Below are 23,680 nucleotides of genomic sequence, written 5' to 3'. Positions count from 1 at the left end.
TTCTACTCAATTTGTAGCATTTTTAATCATTGTAAACTGCATAGAAATTCACGGTCCTGCGGTATATAAACTGTTGATATTATTATTATTATTACTAGTTTTTTAGCCTCTTATATTAATGGGTGCTAGAATAGATGTGTAGACTTAGGCATTTCTTTCTTTCTTTCTTTCTCCCTGGCCCCGTCTATCTGTCTTTCTTTCTGTCTCTCCCCCATGTCCAGCAGCACCCCTTCCCTGCTCTCCCTATCCAGCAGTAGCCTCTCCCTTCCTTTTACCTCCCCTTTGTCTAGCAAAACCCCTTCCTTGATCTCCCCTGTCCAACAGTAGCCTTTCTCCCTTACTTTTAACTCCCCCCTGTCCAGTAGTACTCCTTCTTCCTTCCCTGCTTGCCCTGTCCAAGATGCTACCTGTCACCAACCAATCACACCCCTCCCCCTGAAGCAAAGCAAGATCATTTCTTGTACCCAAGAAATCACACCCCTTCCCCCAAAGGAAAGCAAGATTGTTTCTTGTCCCCAACAAATCAAACCCCTTCCCCCCCAAAGGAAAGCAAGATTGCTCCCTGGGCCCCTTCCCCAGCACACACACCCCTGCCCTTTACCTAAATCATTGCACGATAGTTCACAGCTTCCCCAGCACACACCCTTCACCCAAAACAAACCGTAAGTATTTTTTCCTGTCCAGCAAACTGCTATAAAAAAAAACCCCCAACAAAAAACAACCTTCTAAATCAGTAACTCTCAGGGGTTCATGTGTGGAAGCCGGCAGTTATTTTTGCTTGCCTCATGTGCTCCTCACAAGGCGGTTGTTAGGGCTGCGAATACTTTTCCCTTGCTACACGCTGGCAAGGGAAAGACGCCAGGCAAATAGCTGACTTCTTCGGCTTCCTCCCTATCTGCGAAGTGTCCCTTGCTTTCGAAGGCAGCTGGGGCAGGGCTCACTGTAGGCTCCTTTTGTCAGCTGGGGAAAATGAGGCCCTTTTGTCAGCTGGGGAAAATGAGGTGTGAAAACCTCCACCGCCACAGTCTCCTTTTTCATCATGGGAAACCGCAGCATGGAAAACACAGCCGTCGCTGGGGAAAGCGCCACGCGGAAAATTCCACCTGCTCGGTGTATTGCATGGAGCTACGGATCATAGACCCACCGATTGCCGGAGAGCAGGGAGGCCTGCGCTTTACGATTTCTCTGCCGCCGTATTTCCTGGATGGAGGACTGCGCGAGGTGGAGAGCAGGGAGGCCATCGCTTTTGAATTTGTCTGGCGGCCATTGGCACAGCTAAGTGCACATGCGCATTCCTGCCGGCCAGGGACCTACGGATCACGGATCACGCAGGTAAGAGTGCGCATGTGCACTTAGCGTTTTATTATAGTAGATTCATATTGAATGAGATCCACAGGTCTATAAAGTGTAGTAGGTCTATAGTTTGTAGATTTACGCTCAGCATCACCTAGAATCTGGCCATAAGTAATTTGCATGTGATATTTTGAGAGTTGAACATGATTGTTGGGTTTTTTATTTTTTGCTGAGTTTGTTTTGTTGCTTGGAAATAGACATTGTCTGTTTCTGCTGTCTGATTTGCTTTCACACTGAGAAAAGAACTAAGCTATGTGCTATTGGTTTGCTTATTCAGTGGAAAAAATACCATTGAGCCCCCTCCCCCATATATATATATATATATATATATATATATATATAAATTTTTTTTTTTTTTTCAAAACTGTGATAGCGGTTTGTAACACAGGTCGGCATGCTGAATGCTCTGCACTGCTCCCGACGCTCATAGGAAGCAGCACAGAGCATTCAGCGCACCGGCCTAAGCTAAAAAACGCTACTGCAGTTTTGTAAAGGGGGGGGGAGTATTTTATTTGTGTGTGATAATTAAGGGCTGTTCTTGATATGTTTTGTGCATGAATTATTAGAACTAAAATTATTGTCTGGACTAAAATATCACTGGTATTGAGCTGCTATTTGGCTTTCTGTGTTCAGTGCAGAGCCCAGCATGCCTCAAACATTTTACTTTTATTGATGTTCTTTCAATAAAAATAAAAGTCTGGGGGGGGGGGGGAAACCCCGCTACAGGCTTAAAATATTTATTTGCAATGCTTTAGGCTCATAAAATTGCAAAAAAAAAAATCATCTTTCAGCTTAGAGTGGGGAGATGTGGGGAAAAAAGTAAATACTGCGGTGATGGTGAGGGGATTGGAATAAACAATGTGCTTCTCTGAGGATGGGATGGGAACGGGGAAAATCTTTGGTTGCAGGGAGGGTATGGGGTTGAATCTTTGTCCCCGCATCACTCTCTACATTATAAACTTAAGGGTCCTTATACTAAGGCGTGCTAGCCGGTTTAGTGTGCGCTAAATGCTAATGCATCCATTATATTCTATGGACGCGCTAGCATATAGTGTGCGTTAATATTTATTGCGTGCTAAATCAGCTAGCACGCCTTAGTAAAAGAGCTTAAATTTAGCAGTGTACCTAGGGTATGTGACACCTAGGGCTGATTTTTTTTAGCACCCACCTATATAGAAAAGGATCACAGGAGCACCCACTAGGAGCTGCACCTGTGGTGGAATGCCCCCACCCTCCTTGGAACGCCACTGCCTGAGGAAGAGGAGTTAGGTCTACAAAAGTTAGTAGAAAATGTATTACTATTAGTCCAATAAAAAAGATTACCTTATTTCCATTTTCTATTTATAAATGTTTATCAATACAGCTACAATATTACTTTATTCTAAATCACAAATATATATACACCTTTTGTCATCTCTGGTTTCTACTTTCCTCATCTTTCTCTTTCCCTTCCATTTTTCTCTTTTTATCTCCACTCCCTCCCCCATGCTCTGGAATCTCTCTCTTCTCCTTTTCTTCCCTCCTTTACACCCCAACTCACCCCATGGTCTGGCATCTGATTACCTTCCCCTATGCCCTGGGATCTCTCTCCTCATTTCTCCTTCTATCTCTCCCTCTCCCTCCATTCTCTGGCATCTCCTTTCCTTCTTTTCCCTCCCTCCCTTCCTTTTTCAAGATCTGGCATCTCAGTATCCTTCCCTTCCCTCCCCCATGCCCTGGAATCTCTCTCCTCTCCTTCCCTTCTATCTCTCCCTCCCCCTCCATGTTCTAGCATCTTCTTCCTTTTGCTCTCTCCCTCCCTTTCCTTTATGGTATGCACCTGGCGCAGACCACTCCTCACCCTTTAGTACAGCACTGTATTAAACTAATCAATTTGTCAATTAGCTTTCAGAAGCGAAAACCTCCTACTTCAGGTCAGTACAGTATGCTGCTGTTACGGTATCCTGTTCTGACCTGAGGAAGAAGGTGTTGGTCTTTGAAAGTTAGTAAAAAAAAAAAAAAAAATTAGTCCAATAAAAAGATTACTTTATTTCCATTTTCTATTTATAAACATATTTATTTATTTATTTATTTATTTATTTCTATTTATTTATTTATTTATTTCTATTTATAAACATTTAATACAGCTACACTACCACTTTACACTAAAGTGAAAAAAACCGCTGTTTTCTTCCTTTTGTCATTTCTGCTTTGATCATCTTCTTCACTGTCTTCTTTCCATCCAGCTTCTGTCTTCTCCCTTCCATGCAGCATCTTACTGCCCCTTCCATCCAGTATCTGCTCTCTTCCCTTCCATATAGTATATTCCATCTATTCCCTTTCCATAAATTGTCTACCCTGTGCCCCTTCTCTCCTTTGTAGATGAAACATTTCAGCTTTACCCCCTCTCTATTTTTCTCTCTGTCTCCTCCCCCATGCTCTGTCATTTCTCTCTTCCCCTTTCCTTCCTTCCCTCCTTCCCACCTCAACCACCCCACCCCACAGTCTCTCCCTCCCTCTCTCTTTGTCACCCCCCCCCTCTCCCCAGTTGGCAGCACAGCATTCAGAATTTGCTGCTCTTTCTGACATCGGGCTTTCCTCTCTGTTGGGTCCTGCCTACTTCCTGTTTCTGCAAAGGCAGGACCCAGCAGAGAGGAAGGCCCAATGCTAGCATAGCAGTAAATTCTGAATGCTGTCACTGCCTGAAGAAGTTCCTGGAGTTGGACCATGACATCGGCCTTTGCTCGGAGCACCCTATTATGAGCTGCACCTGGCGTGGACTACCCCACCCCCACTTGCTAAACCACTGCTTCAATACGAATTTCATAGTCCAATCTTTTAATGTATCAATTATATGCTTATTAGCTTGGTTCCCTGAAAAAGAATTTCATAGCTAGAAGAATATATCAACTGTTGCAGAATCAAAGTTAAGATATAGTAGAAAAAAATAACAAAATGCAACATATGTGGTTTTCAAATTGGTAACAGTGACTTTATAATATCACTTCTAATACTGTTAAATTCTGCAAGAATTCACTAATGCTCTGTGATGGGGGGGGTTCCACTTGACATACTTATCTAACTCATTTCATATTGTATTTGCAATATAATTATTTTGATGACTATTACTGTCCCATTACTTGCAATGTACACTGACAAGCTTCCAATCTGAAGAACAAAATGGGATTCCTTTCAGGTAGATGGCTGAGTGAGGAAAAAATATAAAAGCTTCAAGTCTTTTCTGCTGACCTAAGTGAGATTTTGATATAGTTCACTATTTTTGACACACTTTTCTGGCCAATTAGTCAAACTCAAAAATGGCAAATTGTTCCATTGACTATCATGGCATGCACACTAAGACCTGGATTCTATACATGATGCCCAGGAGGGGGGTCATCAGGGGGTGTTAGCGTGGGGGAAATCCAGAGGGGGTCATCCTCCAGCAGGAGGGGTTGGGCACCCTCCTGCCAGCGATCGAGGGTGTCGGGTGGGTGGCCTTTCGGCAGGAGGGGTTGGGCATCCTCCTGCCGGTGATCGGGAGTGTTGGATGGGCGGCGTTCCAGCAGGAAGGTTTGGGCACCCTCATGCCAGCGAACAGGGGTGTCGGGTGGTCAGCGTTCCGGCTGGAGGAGTTGGGCACCCTCCTGCCGGTGATTGGGGGGGGGGGGGGAAAGGTGGCCACAGCCGCTATACTTATCACGGCAGAGAGATCCCTTGCCACGATAAGTATAGCGACCATGTCTACTTACAATGTAGGCCAGTATTTTGCTGGCCTACATTGTAAACGTCTCTCCCTCTACTAGGGAGATGTATAGGGCTGCCTAGGTTTGCCTAATGCCCTTAGGCGAGCTTAGGCAGTCTTGCGGGCCTCCCTAGGCTCTCGGAGGTGCCTTCAATATAGGCGGCCTGCCTGGGGGAGCATTTTTTTTTTTTAAACGTGCATCCCGATTAGCTGATTAGACAGGTGTAGGACACCTACATCTTCCTAAAATTGGGATGCATTTTGCAGAATCAGGGCCTAAGGGACTCATTTTCAAAAGAGAAAAATGTAAAAAAAATTGGCATAATGCAGACTTTAGGCATTTTTCTTGTTAAAAACATCCAAATCACTATTTTCAAAACTGATATTTTATAATTCTTTTCAAGGTTGTTCATCCTCTGTTTATGTAAATTCCAAGGGTTGGGGGGGGGGATAAATTCCAAGGGTTGAAGGCATGTTTTGGCTGGACTTAGAGCAAGCTTAGGACTTGGACATTTTGTACTGATAATCAAACATTTTAACAATACAATCAAACATTTTAACAATACATTCAGGGCACCATTTAGACATTTGGGATATACCTGTTTTAAAAATGAATAAGGATGAAAAAGGTGTCCAAACTGACTAGATGACTACTAATCTAATCTAATCTAATACTTGGTTTTATATACTGAGACTTCAATCTAAAAGTGCTCGACTCGGTTTCCAATAGTTAGATTAAGCTGAGAGAAACATATTAATTGGATCTTAAAAGGGTTAATTACCAAAGTGTTTGGTGAACAAAGTAGTTTTTAAAGCCTTGTGAAAGGAAGAAAGGAAGCTGAAGCGTCTCAGGAAAAGTGGAAGATCGTTCCAAAGTTGTGTGAACTTAAAGGACAAAGAGAGGCCAAAGATCTTGGTTCTTTTGATACCTTTACTGGTTGGGCAGGAAAGCTTAAATTGTTGATCTCCTCTTGCAAAAGAGAATCTATAAAGATTCCAAGATAAAGGAACTAAAGGGATGAAAATACCTAGAAGAAGTTTAAAAACAACACAGGCGCACTTGAACTGGACTCTAAGATATACAGGGAGCCAGTGGAGATTGAAAAACAGTGCTGTCACATGATGAAACTTACACTTCCCAAAAATCAGCCTGGCAGCAGTATTCTGGACCAATTGTATTCTGGACTACTGGAGAGAATAAGGCATGACCCCGCCCTCATACTCCCCCAGTGGTCACTGACCCCCCCTCTCACCACCCAAATATGTGAAAGAAGCAGTATAAAAGGTTTAAAGACTCTCTGATTGGCTTCCATTATTTTTGTATACATGTTTTAATGGTTTATATGTTTTTAATAAATTGATAGTTCTCATCCTTCCTGAACTCATGGAGAATCTCCCTGATTGGTTGTACTTAGAGTGGCAAATTATGTCCCCATTACGATTGCTTCATGTGTTGAGTATCAAGTTACCCAGATACGTTAAGGACAATAATATTTTATTTGACACCTGGAAAACTTTGAAATTTGTTAACAAATTAACAGATATTCCAATAGAGAAATCCACTTATCAATCCTTATGGTTAAATTCCAAGATTCAAATTGGTGGGTCTGGAATCTTCTGGAAGCATTGGATGCAAGCAGGTATATGTACATTGGAGGATGTTTTATCAAATGGTAACATGCTTGATTTTTCACGACTACAACACTTATTTGTTATTTCAAAGTCTCAAAATTATAGGTGGTTGCAGTTGAAGCAGGCCATTCAGAGTGGGTTCCCTGATTGGCGAAATTTAAAAAATCATTATAGCTTGCAGGTCCTATGCTTCCAGACTGATTTTTTAGAGCATCAGGCTGCCAGGTGGTATAAATTGTTATCTGAATTCTTGAATAAAAACCCAAAATCTAGTCTTGGAGATATTTGGAGCATCGAGATAAAGCAGTATATTTCTGTGTCTCGATAGCCACATATTTGGACTTGGAAGATGAGATGTACAGCGTCAGCATCTTTGAGACAATCCTGGTTTTTCTTGTTATTTAGATCTTTTTGGACACCTGTTAGGTTACAAAAGTTAGACAGTTCTAAACCTAATAGATGCTGGCACTGTCATCTAGACATTAGGACACTGGCTTATCTGTTCTATTGTCCTTTGATACTCAACTTCTGGAAGTCAATATGGGGACAGATTAACCTCGTACTGGAATCAACAATCCCATTGACATATGAGGTAATTATATATGGCAAACAAGAGCAAAAGTGGAAATGTCCAGTCAGAATGGTGCACAAAAAGTGTCTTTCAACTCATCTGATAAATCCAAATGTCTTTATTCATCCAAAATAACTCATTCATCCAAAGTAACTCAATGACTCGACATGATCATGTTTCGGCCACCTGGCCTGCATCAGGAGTCTTAGGAGTCTTTGGGTATCTTGCAAGATCGTGTTGGTTTGTAGCGTCACAAGATTCGGAGCAACGGTTTGATCATTGTGCTTTAGATCATATTTATCCAATTGATACCCAAAGACTCCTAAGACTCCTGATGCAGGCCGGGTGGCCGAAACATGATCATGTCGAGTCATTGAGTTACTTTGGATGAATGAGTTATTTTGGATGAATAAAGACATTTGGATTTATCAGATGAGTTGAAAGACACTTTTTGTGCACCATTCTAACTGGACATTTCCACTTTTGCTCTTGTTTGTTTGATATCTGTGGATTTGTTTCCCCTGTTTTAGTGTGTAATTATATGTGGAACATTACTGTATATTACGCCTCTCATGGATCGTTATAAATGCCGGCTTTTTCTGATTATGACTGGGATAGCCATAAAGATGATAACTCGAAATTGGAAAAACTGTGATCGTCTTAATTCTTCTTTTTGGTGGGTGAGCTTATAGTTAAGCTACAGGTATGAGAAGATGAATGCCGACATGCTAGGGCATTCTAAGATATTTAACTTAGTTTGGGGTCCATTAACGTCTTTTGTACAATTGTTACAGTTCTTTTAGCCTTCTTTTGTTGGTATAATTCAGACACATCCAGGGGGGGAGGGAGGGGAGTGATATATCTTTAGGGTGATTCCTTGCGGTAATTGTGGGGTAGGGGGGCTTATATTGTCGTATTGCTACTGATTGTATTTAAGTGCTTATTTATTATTGTTACTGATATGAACAATGTGTTGCACTTTTTGCTAGTAATGAAAAATCAATAAAGATTAAAAAAAAATAAAATGATAGTTCTCAAGGCTGGCGTGCGTTGTCCCTTCCCCACTTTCTTTTGGTTTATGTATTGTCACACGTGGGGTTGTGTTTTCCTTTTTGTTGTGGAATAGAAACAGTACATACCAGCCTGCATGATAGCTTCATATGGCCAAACATATATCTCAGCAAAGCAGAAGGGTACTCTAGGGCAGTGGTTCCCAACCCTGTCCTGGAGGACCACTAGGCCAATCGGGTTTTCAGGCTAGCCCTAATTAATATGCATGAGAAAGATTTGCATATTATGGAAGTGAGAGGCATGCAAATCTGCTCCATGCATGTTCATTAGGGCTAGCCTGAAAACCCAATTGGCCTGGTGGTCCTCCAGGACAGGGTTGGGAACCACTGCTCTAGGGGGCTGCAGTGAATGTCACATAAAAAGTCCAGGTACACATCTCACCATAATCTGCTTATATATAGTTTGGTGAGCCTTCCAAAACCTACTGTACCTAAATAAAGAAACATAGAAACATGAAAGCAGATAAAAGCCAAAAGACCCATCCAGATGGGTACAGTTAGTTTTGGGTAGATTTTGGAGGGCTCATCATTCAATATAAGCAGGTTATGGTAAAATGTGTACCTGGGATTTTTTTTCTGTGACAATTCACTGCAGTAACTCCTAGAGTGTCTCTGCTCTACTGAGATATCTGTATGGACTGTTTGCTAAGAATGTTGGCTGCTTCTGCATCCCAATTGTCTTAAAAGCTATGTAGCGTCCCCTAGCTTCAGCGTAACCTTGTCCCCGTCACACAGAAAAAGATCAAATGTTGCAGTGATCAACTGGTAAAGATTTGAGTCCCCTGGAGCAAGGCCCACTTCCACTAATTCACTACTGAGGTTTAAAGGAACTTCCAGGTGCATATAAGATACCCAGTGAGACACCAGTAAGAAAGAAACCTTCACACCTGTTTACATTACATTACATTACATTACATTTGTGATTTCTATTCCGCTTGTGCCTTGCGGTTCTAAGTGGATTACAGATAAGAAGATATCTGGACATTACCATTCACGATTTACAATTTTATTGCACACCAAAAATATTTCAGGAACTCTCAGATGAATCTTGTTTTCAGAAGAATTCTTCAACAATTAAAGTGCATTTAAATACATTAAAACAATTAAAAATACTTAAAATTGGCTCAAATCAGGTATAAATTGCTTCAATTGAATATTTTAATTAAAATACCTTTAAAAACACATTAAAATTCTTAAAATGCTCAACTCCTGGCTTTCCCTTTGCCAGGGTCCCAACAATTGTTGGTGCTTCCTGCAGCTTTCCTGGTTTCCCCTTATTTGCTGGGGTGGGCTCCAGCCCCATGTCTCCTGGGCATCCACCCACCAAAACTCCCCAGGTGCTGTCTCAGAACCCCCAGTCTCCATTTACCCTGCAAGGACCTGACTGTCTCCCAACCAGGTCCCCGTCAGGTTGTGACCATCAGCGCTCCCTATTTGGGCCTTCCCAGGTCCACTTCTCTTCTCAGCCCTGAAATTAGGCCAGGCATGCTCCTGCGCTCTTCAGGCCCTCCAGCACATAGAGACTCTTCAGTACATGTGCCCGATGTGGAAGGACCTCCCCCTTTCCCTTCCAGCAGCTGGCATTTTAAGAACACATGCCACGACTGCTAGGAACATGAAACATGCTGCCCCGATGCTGGGCTCTGTCTTTTTTCTCCTCCAGTGGCCGGCACTTCTAAATAAAAAAAAAACCCACACAAACATTGCTGCTCCACATCGGGCCCTGCTCTGAAATCAAGGCAGAAACCCAAAGACGATCTTGGGCTACACTGAGGCCCCAACACAGCTAGAACACAGTGTGGGGGTGGGTCCCAACCACCAGACATTAAAAAAAAAAAAAAATCAAGCCCTGCAGCCTCTGCCCTACAGGTGCGTTTTAAATATGTTTTTTAAAAGTCATGTTACAGATAGATGCACTAAGCTCAAACTCATCTAGAAAATGGTCATTTTCAAAACAAAAAGTTTGATGCTTTTCTGATCTGATAATGGTTATTTTTAGAGAATGACATGGGAACTCATTTTTGCATGCCGACGAGTTATTTCCTGTCCCTGCCCCATTCCTTCAAGCTGTGTCCTCATCTGCACAAGCCTCAAACACTTTAAAATCATATGTGTTTGAGGCATGTGCGGTTAAGGCAGAGGTTACAGGAATGGGGCAGGGACAGAGACAGCAACATAACTCACGGGGACGGAATGGGAAAATTGAGTGTCTATTTTCTCTACTGGATTTTGGACATTTTTCCTCAAAAGTCCAAACTCAGACAGACGTCATATCGGAAATGCCCCTGCACATCACCTGATGCCATGGAATGCTCTCTCTTTTGGTCACAGCTATCTAGAGAAGGAAAGGGAAAAAGTAATTACTTTTTTGAATTTTCAAAATGGAATATGTAAAGTTCAGCACTCTTATATTATAATTTACTAGCTGATGCCCCGGCGTTGCATGGGTATTTAATTATAGCAATAACACTGTAAATGGATTCAAATAAAGATATTTATAGAGGTGAATGAAATTATTTTTTTACAGCTTAATAAAAAGTACAGTATTCAAATTATAATGTGAAATATTTGACAAAATGAATACAATACAACTAACGCAAAACGTGATTATAAACAACAATTTTAGTTTCATCTCCTGGAGCAAGAACATATAAATTCTTGGGTGAACCCAACCTTGAGCAAACAACATAGAGTTGTGGGCCACGAGACCTCCAGAACATATCACCCCAGGTAGTGAGGGATCTGCATACCAAGTTTCGTTCAAATCGGTCAAGCCGTTTTTGAATTACTGTGAGAATGGCAGCTTTTTACATATTTTCCATTGACATGAATGGGTGAAATCAGATTTTCTGTTTGTAGCTCCGCCCATGTGTACAGGTGGGCCACGAGACCCCAGAACATATCACCCCAGGTAGTGAGGGATCTGAATACCAAGTTTCGTTCAAATCGGTCAAGGCGTTTTTGAATTACAGTGAGAATGGCAGCTTTTTACATTTTTTCCATTGACATGAATGGGTGAAATCTGATTTTCTGTTTGTAGCTCCACCCACGTGTGCAGGTGGGCCGCAAGACCCCCAGAACATATCACCCCAGGTAGTGAGGGATCTGCATACCAAGTTTCGGTCAAATTGGTCAAGCCGTTTTTGAATTACTGTGAGAAATACCAGCTTTTTACATTTTTTCCATTGACATGAATGGGTGAAATCTGATTTTCTGTTTGTAGCTCCGCCCACGTGTGCAGGTGGACCGCGAGACCCCCAGAACATATCACCCCAGGTAGTGAGGGACCTGCATACCAAGTTTTGTTCAAATCGGTCAAGCCGTTTTTGAATTACTGTGAGAATGGCAGCTTTTTACATTTTTTCCATTGACATGAATGGGTGAAATCTGATTTTCTGTTTGTAGCTCTGCCCACGTGTGCAGGTGGACCGCGAGACCCCCAGAACATATCACCCCAGGTAGTGAGGGACCTGCATACCAAGTTTCGTTCAAATCGGTCAAGCCGTTTTTGAATTACTGTGAGAATGGCAGCTTTTTACATTTTTTCCATTGACATGAATGGGTGAAATCTGATTTTCTGTTTGTAGCTCCGCCCACGTGTGCAGGTGGGCCGCAAGACCCCCAGAACATATCACCCCAGGTAGTGAGGGACCTGCATACCAAGTTTTGTTCAAATCGGTCAAGCCGTTTTTGAATTACTGTGAGAATGGCAGCTTTTTACATTTTTTCCATTGACATGAATGGGTGAAATCTGATTTTCTGTTTGTAGCTCCGCCCACGTGTACAGGTGGGCCGCGAGACCCCCAGAACATATCACCCCAGGTAGTGAGGGACCTTTATACCAAGTTTTGTTCAAATCGGTCAAGCCGTTTTTGAATTACTGTGAGAATGGCAGCTTTTTACATTTTTTCCATTGACATGAATGGGTGAAATCTGATATTCTTTTTGTAGCTCCGCCCACGTGTGCAAGTGGGCCGCGAGACCCCCAGAACATATCATCCCAGGTAGTGAGGGATCTGCATACCAAGTTTCGTTCAAATCGGTCAAGCCGTTTTTGCGTGATCGCGGCACATACACACATACATACCTCCGATTTTATATATATAGATGTACAAAGGTTGATTCTTAAGCCAAGGCAACTATTTTCTTTTCTCCTGAGAATGCACCAACACTAAAAATCTAATATATATACATATATATATTTGAAAGTGTGTGACATGTACTTCTTAATGTTGCCACCAGATGAGAGATGAGTGCAGTGGTCTCTGGTAGAAGCAAAAAACATGACATTTGAATTTTGAAATCATTGTTTTATTAACAAAGGAGTAATAAATGTTAGCTGTTTCACTAAACCAAGCACACAGTCAGCTTGAGAGTGAGTATGTTTAACTGTTAACATCCTTCAAAGAGTCATGTGAGATTATGAAATTGTGCAACAGTTCTGGATATTTTGCCCATATTGTACGACACAGGTGGTACTGCAGAAATGACTTGTAATACTGTGCATTCACAGTGTGTCTCTCACAAAAGACAACATGGGAGACTATTTTGAAGGATGTTAACATTTAAACAGCTTGTATTTTTTTTTATTTATTCAATTTTCTAAACTGTTTTCCCAGGGGAGCTCAGAATGGTTTACATGAATTTATTCAGGTACTCAAACATTTTTCGCTGTCTGTCCTGGTGGGCTCACAATCTATCTAATGTACCTGGGGCAATGGGGGATTAAGTGACTTGCCCAGGGTCACAAGGATCAGCATGGGTTTAAACCCACAACCTCAGGATGCTGAGGCTGTAACTTTAACCACTGCACCACACACTCCCCTTGTACTTTGTTCATGTTGTATGCCATAATAAAACAATAATTTCAAATGTCATGTTTTTTGCTTCTCCCCTACCAGAGACCACTGCATTCATCTCTGATCTGATGGTAACATCAATAAGTACATGTCACATCCTTTCAGATATACAGTATATTAAATTTCCAGTGTTGGTGCACGTTCTAGAGAAAGAAAAATAGTTGCCTTGACTCTCATGAATCAGCCCTCATGATATTAATTATTTTAGCCAGCCTAACCCTTCCACCCTTTAATTGGCAAATGGTGAAATGGCTGCTTTATGTCACTTGATGTTGAATGAGAGCAACAGTGCCAAGTAGCAGGCATTTGGAGATGCAGATCTCCCATAAGAGCCATAGAAGACACATGTTGCTTCTGAGCAATAATGCCAAATAAAGGGTTAAATTTCTCATTAGATCAAATATGCTGAATCGTAATGTTTATAATCCCCATTTTGTTTTCTGAGTTGAAAAATACGATTTAAATCAAATCATGATAGCAGAAATCTGGATTCCCCAGTCAAATCTTGGAATATTGTACATTAACTTAGGTATCTATGTACTAAAGTGCTGGTAGTATTTTTCTGACCCTAGAGGGCTCACAATTTAACAATAATAAATAAAACTGAAGCAGGATTTGAACCTGGGTCCTTTGGTTCTCAGTCTAATATACTGACCATTAGGCTACAACTCAGAATTATCTGAAAATCTATTAAGAATGTCCATAGTATCTGAAGTTCTGTGGCTGGTATCCCTTGACAGTTGTACATTCAGTAGAGAGGAAGGGGCACCGTCACAGGCGTCGGAACAGGGGAGGCCACAGGGGCCATAGCCTCCCTAAAAACTGGTGCACGCCCACCCTCCCGACTGCCAGGGTTTAACTTAAAATGATCGGGCAGCCGCCACCAGGCAGCTTCAAGGAGCAGGCCTGCCCCCAGATATAGAATGAAGACTTCCAGGGGCAGGCCTTCTTCTTGATGCTACGTGGCGGCTGCCCGATCATTTAAAATTGAAGCTTCTGCACGATTTTGCCGGGGCTAGGGCGGAATGCCTTGCCCCTCCCCCCCCCCCCACCAAACAAGACAGAATTCCGCTGCCACTGGGCACAGTAACTACTTGGGGATTAAGGAGGAGTTGTGACTTCATCCTTCCAATCAGAGCACCTTTCTGTAACCTGGATGTGACAAGTAGTAGGACTAAACAATCTTTTTAGCCTTTAATATAAATTCCCATTCTGTGCCTAGATTTGGAGGTCCATATTTTGGGCCCTCCCTAACCCCACCTAAAATTAACTATGAATATACCCCCTTGCCATAGAAATGTATTGCAGTGTTAGACATCTATATTGTGCATTTGTAAAGATGGGACTTGGATATCCAAGCAATATGGTTGTCTAAATATCAGTTTTTAGATATCCAAAACAAGAATAGAGCTTCTAAAATAACTATGACAATTTTATATTCAGAGGAAGGGATCTATTTATGACATGCATTCTCCTGGGTATAAAAACCTCTACCATATAGCCATAAATTTTCCCCATTTTACAAAACCATAGCACGGTTTCTAGCACCGACCATGGTGGTAACAGTTCTGATGCTCATAGAATTCCTATGAGCGTCGGAGCTGTTACTGCTGCGACTGGTGCCAAAAAACTGTGCTATGGTTTTGTAAAAAGGTGGTGATGGTGGTATTATTTGACTCTGTCTCTCTGACCTTTTATCTTAAGTGTGAAGAAAGATCCTCTTCAAGCATAAAGTTCTAGCCATGTAGACTCAGAAATCCTACAGACTGTACACTGTATTACCCTAGCTGGTATAATAGGTCAAGGAGTGATTTGGGAGTATACAGGAGGCTGAAGACACTTAAGCATCTAGCCTGTTGAATGCCAGAAGGAGCAGAGAACCCTGTATAGCACTTCTGAGAAACTAAGCAGGATGATCTAGTTTTTTGCCATCTGCTGGTACTCCTGGGACATCTATTAGGTTGAGGGAAATTTTATCATCAAAATCAATAGGGTTCCTGAGGAACCAAATATATCTAAGTCTCAGATCTCCTGCAAGTGACTTTGCTGCTAACTGAGGCTGTCTTCTATCAGTAGCAGTAGGCTTAAAGAGGAGGTGGACTTTCTCTGGGATTTGGGAGTACTTAGCTCAAGAGACAGTGCAACTTACCTAGGTTTTAGGCGAGAAAGAAATCTACTATAATAAAATGCTAAGCGCGCATGCGCACTCCTACCTGCGTGTTCCATGATCCTTATGTCCGTGGCAGGTAGGAGTGCACATGCGTGCCTAGGGGTTCTGTTTTCCCGTAATGCAGTTCGTCATCACCCCTCCCCCCCGCCTACCCGAACCCCCGTTGACCCTCCAACCCGACTGTCCCACCGCGAGATGACCACAAACCTCCTGCCTACAGCAGCATCCACAGCACTCCAAACACGCTGCCTCGCGGCCCTCCACCGCCCCGATTTCCTCTGCCGCGTCCCTGATGACATCATCAGAGATGTGGCAGAGGAAATCAGGGCAGCAGAAGGCTGTGAAGCAGCGCGCCCAGAGTGCTGCAGATGCCTGTCGGTCGGCTCACAATGGGAGGGTTAGTGTGGTCGGCTGCACGACGGTGGTAGTTGCGGGGGCGGGGGAGAAGATAGAAACAAGTTTCTCAAGGGTTATACTGCAAAGGGGGATGGGAGGGAGGCAGGCAGGTTGGCTTCGGAGGGAGGGGGTGAGACAAAGTTTGGAAGGCAGTGAGGGGGACATAGGAAGGAGGCGCTGGGGGCACTAAGGACATAGGAATGGGCACTAAGGGCACTAAGGACATAGGAGGCACTGAGGGCACTAAGAACACAAGACAGAGGCACTGAGGGCACTAAGGACATGGGAAGGAGACATTGGGAGCACTAAGGACACAGGACGGAGGCACTGGAGGCACTATGGACACAGGACGGAGGCACTGGGGGCACTAAGGACATAGGAAGGAGGCACTGGGGCCACTAAGGACATAGGAAGGGGTATTAAGGACATGGGAAGGAGGCACTAAGGACATAGGAAGGGGCACTGAGGGCACTGAGGACATAGGAAGGAGCACTAAGGACATAGGAAGGAGGCACTGAGGGCACTAAAGACATAGGAAGGAGACACTGAGAGCACTAAAGACATAGGATGGGACACTAAGGACATAGGAAGGTGGAACTGGGGGCACTAAGGACATAGGATGGGACACTATGGACATAGGAAGGGGGCCACGGAAAGACAGGCAGGCACGGCGCAACAGAGAAATACAGGCAGGCAGGGGGCCAGGTAGACCTGTTGGGCCGCCGCGTGAGCGGACTGCTGGGCAAGATGGACATTCAAGTCTGACCCAGCAGAGGCATTGCTTATGTTCTTATGTAGACAGAGACAGAAAGAAAGACAGACAGACAGACAGGGGGCTTGAGAGCGACACAGACAGAAAGAAAGACAGACAGACAGCGTCCAAGAAGAGAGAGAGACAAAGAAAAAAAACCCAGACAGATATCTACTCTAGTACCCATTAATGTAACGGGCTTAAACACTAGTTTTTAAATAAATAAATAATTCAATTACAATTTGTTGCTTTGTTTTTTTTGTCTGCCTTTGCCACATAGTATTTGTTTGCTCCCCCTCTCCTCCCCTCCCCAAAGACCCAAACTTAGTAAACAGTTGGTTCAAAACAACAGCCTTGAAGTGGACTGGATTACGTGTGTATGTGTGAGGTGATGTGTGTGTGTGTGTGTGTGTGTGTGTGACATATTACACACACACACACACATGGGTTACATGTGTGTGTGAGGAATGCAGAAAGAGTGTGGAAACTGCCTCCTAATGGTTACTCGTCCTGGCCTTGATTCTAAATACTGTTGAAGTAGGAGTTCTCATTATTATTTGGACATACACTGAGACTCACCACTACAGACATTGATATATATCAGGCAAAGATTTTTTTTTTCCTAAGGATTATTTTACTAGGTGTATTGAGTCTGCTTAAGAACTTTTCCCTTTAGTAAAGCAATTATGGACTGGACATTTGCAAAATGGTGAAATTCAAATTGACTCAGCAATTTACTGTTTACTGGAAAAATTCAATTCAAAGTTTGGATACTAGAACTTTGTGTCAATCAGGGATGAGATGATAATATCCTTAATGTACTCACTTCTGGTTCCTGGGAACACTTTGACGCTATTTCTACAGCAATGATAGTTCAGGTTGTTCAAAACATGGAAAAGTATTACTGTAAATTAGATTGCATTTGTATAGCCAGGACTAAATTAATTTTTGAAACTATTACGTCCTTCTTGCAAAGTTGTGCTTTTTTGGATTTTTTTTCTCATGGAGTTGTTCCAAATATTTTAAAATGTGATTGTGTGTATAAGAACATAAGAATTGCCACTGCTGAGTCAGACCAGTGGTCCATCATGCCCAGCAGTCTGATATCAAGTTTTGTTCAAATCGGTCAAGCCGTTTTTGAATTACAATGAGAATGGCAGCTTTTTACATTTTTTTCCATTGACATGAATGGGTGAAATCTGATTTTCTGTTTGTAGCTCCGTCCACGTGTGCAGGTGGGCCGCGAGACCCCCAGAACATATCACCCCAGGTAGTGAGGGATCTGCATACCAAGTTTTGTTCAAATTGGTCAAGCCATTTTTGAATTACTGTGAGAATGGCAGCTTTTTACATTTTTTCCATTGACATGAATGGGTGAAATCTGATTTTCTGTTTGTAGCTCTGCCCACGTGTGCAGGTGGGCCGCGAGTCCCCCAGAACATATCACCCCAGGTAGTGAGGGATCTCCAAGTTTCGTTCAAATCGGTCAAGCCGTTTTTGAATTACAGTGAGAATGGCAGCTTTTTACATTTTTTCCATTGACATGAATGGGTGAAATCTGATTTTCTGTTTGTAGCTCCGCCCACGTGTGCAGGTGGGCCGCGAGACCCCCAGAACATATCACCCCAGGTAGTGAGGGACCTGCATACAAAGTTTTGTTCAAATTGGTCAAGCCGTTTTTGAATTACTGTGAGAATGGCAGCTTTTTACATTTTTTCCATTGACATGAATGGGTGAAATCTGATTTTCTGTTTGTAGCTCCGCCCACGTGTGCAGGTGGGCCGCGAGACCCCCAGAACATATCATCCCAGGTAGTGAGGGATCTGCATACCAAGTTTCGTTCAAATCGGTAAAGCCATTTTTGCGTGATCGCAGCACATACACACATACATACCTCCGATTTTATATATATAGATAGAGTTTCATTTAGGCCGTCTGAATATGACTTTGCAATCTTTGCCACTGAACATTTGTGTTTATCTGAACTGACAGCTTTCATGACTGTATCAATGATGCCTCTAATTGGATGGCTATGAATCAACTTGCTAAATTGACAAAAGTCAGGAACACTGGTGGTTACTTGCTATGTTTTCTTAGTGTTATCTGAAAACCTGATTGTCAATTATTATGTGAATTCTATCTGTTAATATAGATGATGTCTTGGAGTTATCATAGACTCACAAAACATAGATGCAGTGAACATAACTTAACATAAGAACATAAGCAATGCCTCCGCTGGGTCAGACCTGGGGTCTATCGTGCCCAGAAGCCCGCTCACGCGGCGGCACAACAGGTCCAGGACCTGTGCAGTAATCCTCTATCTATACCCCTCTATTTCCTTTTCCAGCAGGAAGTTGTCCAATCCTTTCTTAAACCCCAGTACCGTATTCTGCCCTATTACGCTCTCTGGAAGCGCATTCCAGGTGTCCACCACACATTGGGTAAAGAAGAACTTCCTAGCATTCGTTTTGAATCTGTCCCCTTTCAACTTTTCTGAATGCCCTCTTGTTCTTTTATTATTTGAAAGTTTGAAGAATCTGTCCCTCTCTACTCTCTCTATACCCTTCATGATCTTGTAAGTCTCTATCATATCCCCTCTAAGTCTCCTCTTCTCCAGGGAAAAGAGACCCAGTTTCTCCAATCTCTCAGCGTATGAAAGGTTTTACATCCCTTTAATCAGACGTGCCACACTCCTCTGAACTCTCTCGAATAACGCCATGATTTATGGTTGTTGTTTTTTTAGACTTCACATGCTGCAAAGATTAAACAAATGTTTCCACTGGCTGATTTTCAAGCAAAGCTGCAGTCATTATGTTTGATCACTACTGATTATTACAATAATCGGTGGCGTACAATGAGGGTTTTCAGGGAATTTAGTGAATCCCCAGCTCTACAGCCCTGCTGTTTTATTTTATTTTTTGCTTGATGCAGTTTGATTTGTTGAACTAGTCAAACTGCATCAAACAAAAGGTACCCCTCCCCCAAAAAAAAGTTGGGTTCTTAGGATGGGGATTATCCACACACCCTGAAGGTTCTGACAGTAGTGATCTGAATTTGATTGCCTGAGCACCTTTTTCTGTCTGTTGCCTGCTCAACCAAATTCAGAGCAGTTCCCTCAAGGCCTTTAGGGGGTGGGGTGAAAGACCTGACCACATGCCACGGGCAATATTGTATATATTAGTTTATCAATTATATCCATTCAAACACTTCAGTCAGTTCCCTTCTTTCATATCGACTATGTAGTTCATCCCCGGCTCCCTTCAATACTTACCCATCTGTATCATATATGTCATCATTTTATCTTGTTTTTATAAAATAATAATTTGTTTTAATTTTTTTCCCTTCTTTTAAATTGTACACCGGATACACAATGAGTGGTATATCAAAACCGAAATAAACTTGGAAGATCATTCTGTATGCCAAATATTTATTACTCCTTTTCTTAATGTGCCTTATTGATTATAAGGAGCTGCACATATTCAGTTTAAATTGCTGGTGCTACTGTCCAAAGAATATCATGGTAATGCTCCTATGTATTAACAGTCACTTACACATCCTTGTGTCCTTGCTCATCCACTGTGATTTTCTATGCGTAATTTCCTTTGCGTCCATCCTTAATAGTGCATATGCTTTTAAACTTCTGGCCTCTTGAGGTGGAATTTATCCCAGTGTCTCTTCAATTTCATTTGGATGTGCTAAAATTTTGCAAAGTGCTGTTTAATTATTTTTTTCCCCGATAGGATTTGAGTCTTTTCTTAGTTGAAGTATATAGAAGAACACCAGATTCATCTGGTGTGATATAACATTAGCTGAGCTGATGTCACCGGCTGGTAATATTTATTGAATAATGGTGTGGGTAAAATGGGAGGGGGGACAGAGGGTAAGGGGAATATATGAATTGTTATCAAGGGTCTGTAGAATAAGGATTGACAATTTTATAAGAGGAGGTAAGAAAGGGTTAATAGACAGAGCTTGTAAGAAAGAAAAATGATTAGGGAGGTTTCTAAGGTGATGGGGTGGAGCAGTCACGTGATTGGTTGGATGTTGTGGCAGTTTGGAGTGAATTCTGTGAGGAAAGGGGAACAGTAGAGTAGTCTCTTCAGGAAAAGATTATCCCTCCCTCCCTCCCATTTGTACTGGTGTTATGTTTTGTGTCAGTGTTGTGAGGTGGGGTGGGGGGTGTACATGTTATATATCGACTTGGGTGGGTTTGGTGGAGCTTATGGGGTTGGGGGAGATGGTCGCAGATTTGGGTGGGGCGGAAATGGGGTTTGGCCCAGTTGTATCTGGGAGTTGAGCAGTTAATAAATAAATAAATGAATAAATAAATGTAACACTCGGCGATACCGCTGTGAGGGGAAGCATGGCCTTTCGTCACCGTGGATCATGTTTGGGGGGAGGGGAGGGGAAGCATGGCCTTGCGTCACCATGGGTCATGTTTGGGGGAATGTTATAAATTTAAAGACTTAACAGGAGCTAATTTCGACACCGAATAGCTCCCTAGGGGTGTGTGAAATATGCATTGGGGGTTCGTTGGTTTTTGGACACAGATTGTATTGCAAGTGGAGATAATATTCAGACACATAATAAAGCTGCGGCCAAATATTTCTTCCATTAAAACTGAGTTGTGTGATTATTGATTGACGGTGATTAGCTTTCAGTTGCAGGTGACGAGAATGTGAATGCTAATGTTATGTCAATAATTTGAGTGTTTATCTGCTTATTGTTAGATGCTTTATCCTGTACCTCTCCCCCATGTTTAAAAAGTTGTAATAAGCAGGCTATAAATATTTAAAATAAGTAAATAGGTAAAAGAAGAACGTTGGAAATATCTGTACCAGAAACAAGGTGGCTGAGGAAGAATGAATCTTAGCAGGGAAGAGTCGCTCAAGAAAGGTAAACTGTACCCTCCCCACCCCCCACCCCCCTTACACCCATACACACACACACACCAGTGATCCATTGCTGATATCCATAGTTCTGGTCATGCAAGACTGGTTTCTCCTTGCCTTTCCCCATCAAATCCTGATGATATATAACTGCAATGAAACCAAAACAAATGCAACTTACCGGGGGGGGGGGGGGGGGGGGCTGGCTTAAGAACATAAGAATAGCCTTACTGGGTCAGACCAATGGTAGCCTGTCCTCATGTTGACTAATCTAGGTCACCAGTACCTGGAAAAAACTCTAAAAGTAGCAATATTCTATACTACTGATCCAGGACAAGTGGTGGCTTCCTCCATGTCTATCTGAATAGCAGACTATGGACTTTTCCTCCAGCAACTATCCAAACACTTCTTAAAACCAACTACATTAATCATTCTTACTATAATCTCTGGCAACACATTCCACAGCTTTTAAGATATTCTTTGAGTTAAAAAATATTTCCTCCTATTGGTTTTAAAAGTATTTCCCTGTAAATTCATCAAGTGTCCCCTAGTCTTTGATGGAGTAAAAATTTGTACCCGTTCTACACCACTCAGGATTTTGTAGACTTAATCATATCTTTCCTTAGCTATCTCATTTCCAAGCTGAAGAGCCCTAACCTTTTTAGTCTTTCCTCATTCGAGAGGAGTTCCATCCCTTTTATCATCTCGGTCGCTCTTCGTTGAACCTTTTCTAATTCTGCTATATCTTTCTTGAGATAAGGCGACCAGAATTGAACGCAAAACTCAAGGTGAGGTTGCACCATGTAGTGATACAGAGGCATTATAACATTCTTAGGGCTCCTTTTATCAAGCCGCGCTAGCGGGGTTAGCGCACGTAACTTGTAATCAGACGCTAACCCCTGCGCTAGCCCAAAAACTACCGCCTGCTTAAGGCAGGTGTTAGCGGCTAGCGCGGCCGGCGGTTTAACGTGCGCTATTATGCGTGTTAAACCGCTAGCGAGGCTTGATAAAAGGAGCCCTTGATCTTGTTAACGATCCCTTTTCCAATAATTCCTATTTGTTTCTTTGGCCTCCACACATTGGGCGGAAGGTTTCATCATATTGCCTCCAATGACACCCAGATCTTTTCCTTGGGCGTTAACCTCCTAGCATCTGGTAACTGTGTCTTTGGTTATTCTTCCTAATGTGCATCACTTTGCATTTGTCCACATTAAATTTTGTCTGTCGTTAGGATACCCAGTCTTCCAGTTTCCTAAGGTCTGCCTGCAAGTTTTCACAATCTGCCGTCATGATGCTCACATTAAATACACTCTGGAGGCCTAAGTATTTTGCTGCTGTTTTGCTTTTTAACAGAAATATAATAATATATTAACTTTTTGTTATTCCTAGAACCTTTGATTTATTTATTCAATTTTCTATACCGTTCTCCCAGGGGAGCTCAGAACGGTTTACATGGATTTATTCAGGTACTCGAGCAGTTTTCCCTCTCTGTCCCGGCGGGCTCACTCTCTATCTAACATACCTGGGGCAATGGGGGGATTAAGTGACTTGCCCAAGGTCACAAGGAGCAGTGTGGGTTTGAACCCACAACCTCAGGGTGCTGAGGCTGTAGCTTTAACCACTGCGCTACACTCTCCCTCATGATCATGAAAGAAAAAAACATCTGGATAGTTAAGTTCATTGGGTCATTCAGGATGTCACTTTTAACCTGCAGATTTCAAGGGAAGAATTTCTCTTTGAAAACTGAATCAGGAAAAGATGTAAACAAATCTTCTACTGCTGTTTCTGTGCATATTTTCCACTGTAAATTTATATGCATATTTCTTTTTTCTGTTTATCAGTAGATAGGAATCGTGCCAATAGAAAGACTGAGCTGTTACTTCTAAGTATGTTTTCTAGAACTGTAACTAAATGTAGGTAGGAAGAAGCACATAAGGCTTCTGTGATAAAGTGAAAAATATAAATCACCTATACATAGTGACATAGATAAGGACACATGAGGTTAACCTAGTCGATAATGACTTATACAAATCCAGCCACAGAGTAAAATCATCAATCTCCAAGGTTACAGTTTTCAAAATAAACAAGGTAGGATTTGCTAGCAGAGCTATGGATGTGTGCCTTACAGATTAGAGCAGCAGACTGAGAAACCAAGCTTCAAATCCTGCTTTCGCTGATGTTCCTTGTGACCTTGGGCAAGTCACTTCACTCTTCATTGCCTCGTGTGCAATTTGGATGATAAGCCTTGAAGGGAAGGGATCTGGCTGA

This window comes from Geotrypetes seraphini, chromosome 3 (genome assembly GCF_902459505.1).
Source record: "Geotrypetes seraphini chromosome 3, aGeoSer1.1, whole genome shotgun sequence".
NCBI lineage: Eukaryota > Metazoa > Chordata > Amphibia > Gymnophiona > Dermophiidae > Geotrypetes > Geotrypetes seraphini.
The sequence above is the reverse complement of the archived record's forward strand: the minus strand, read 5'-3'. Positions refer to the sequence as shown.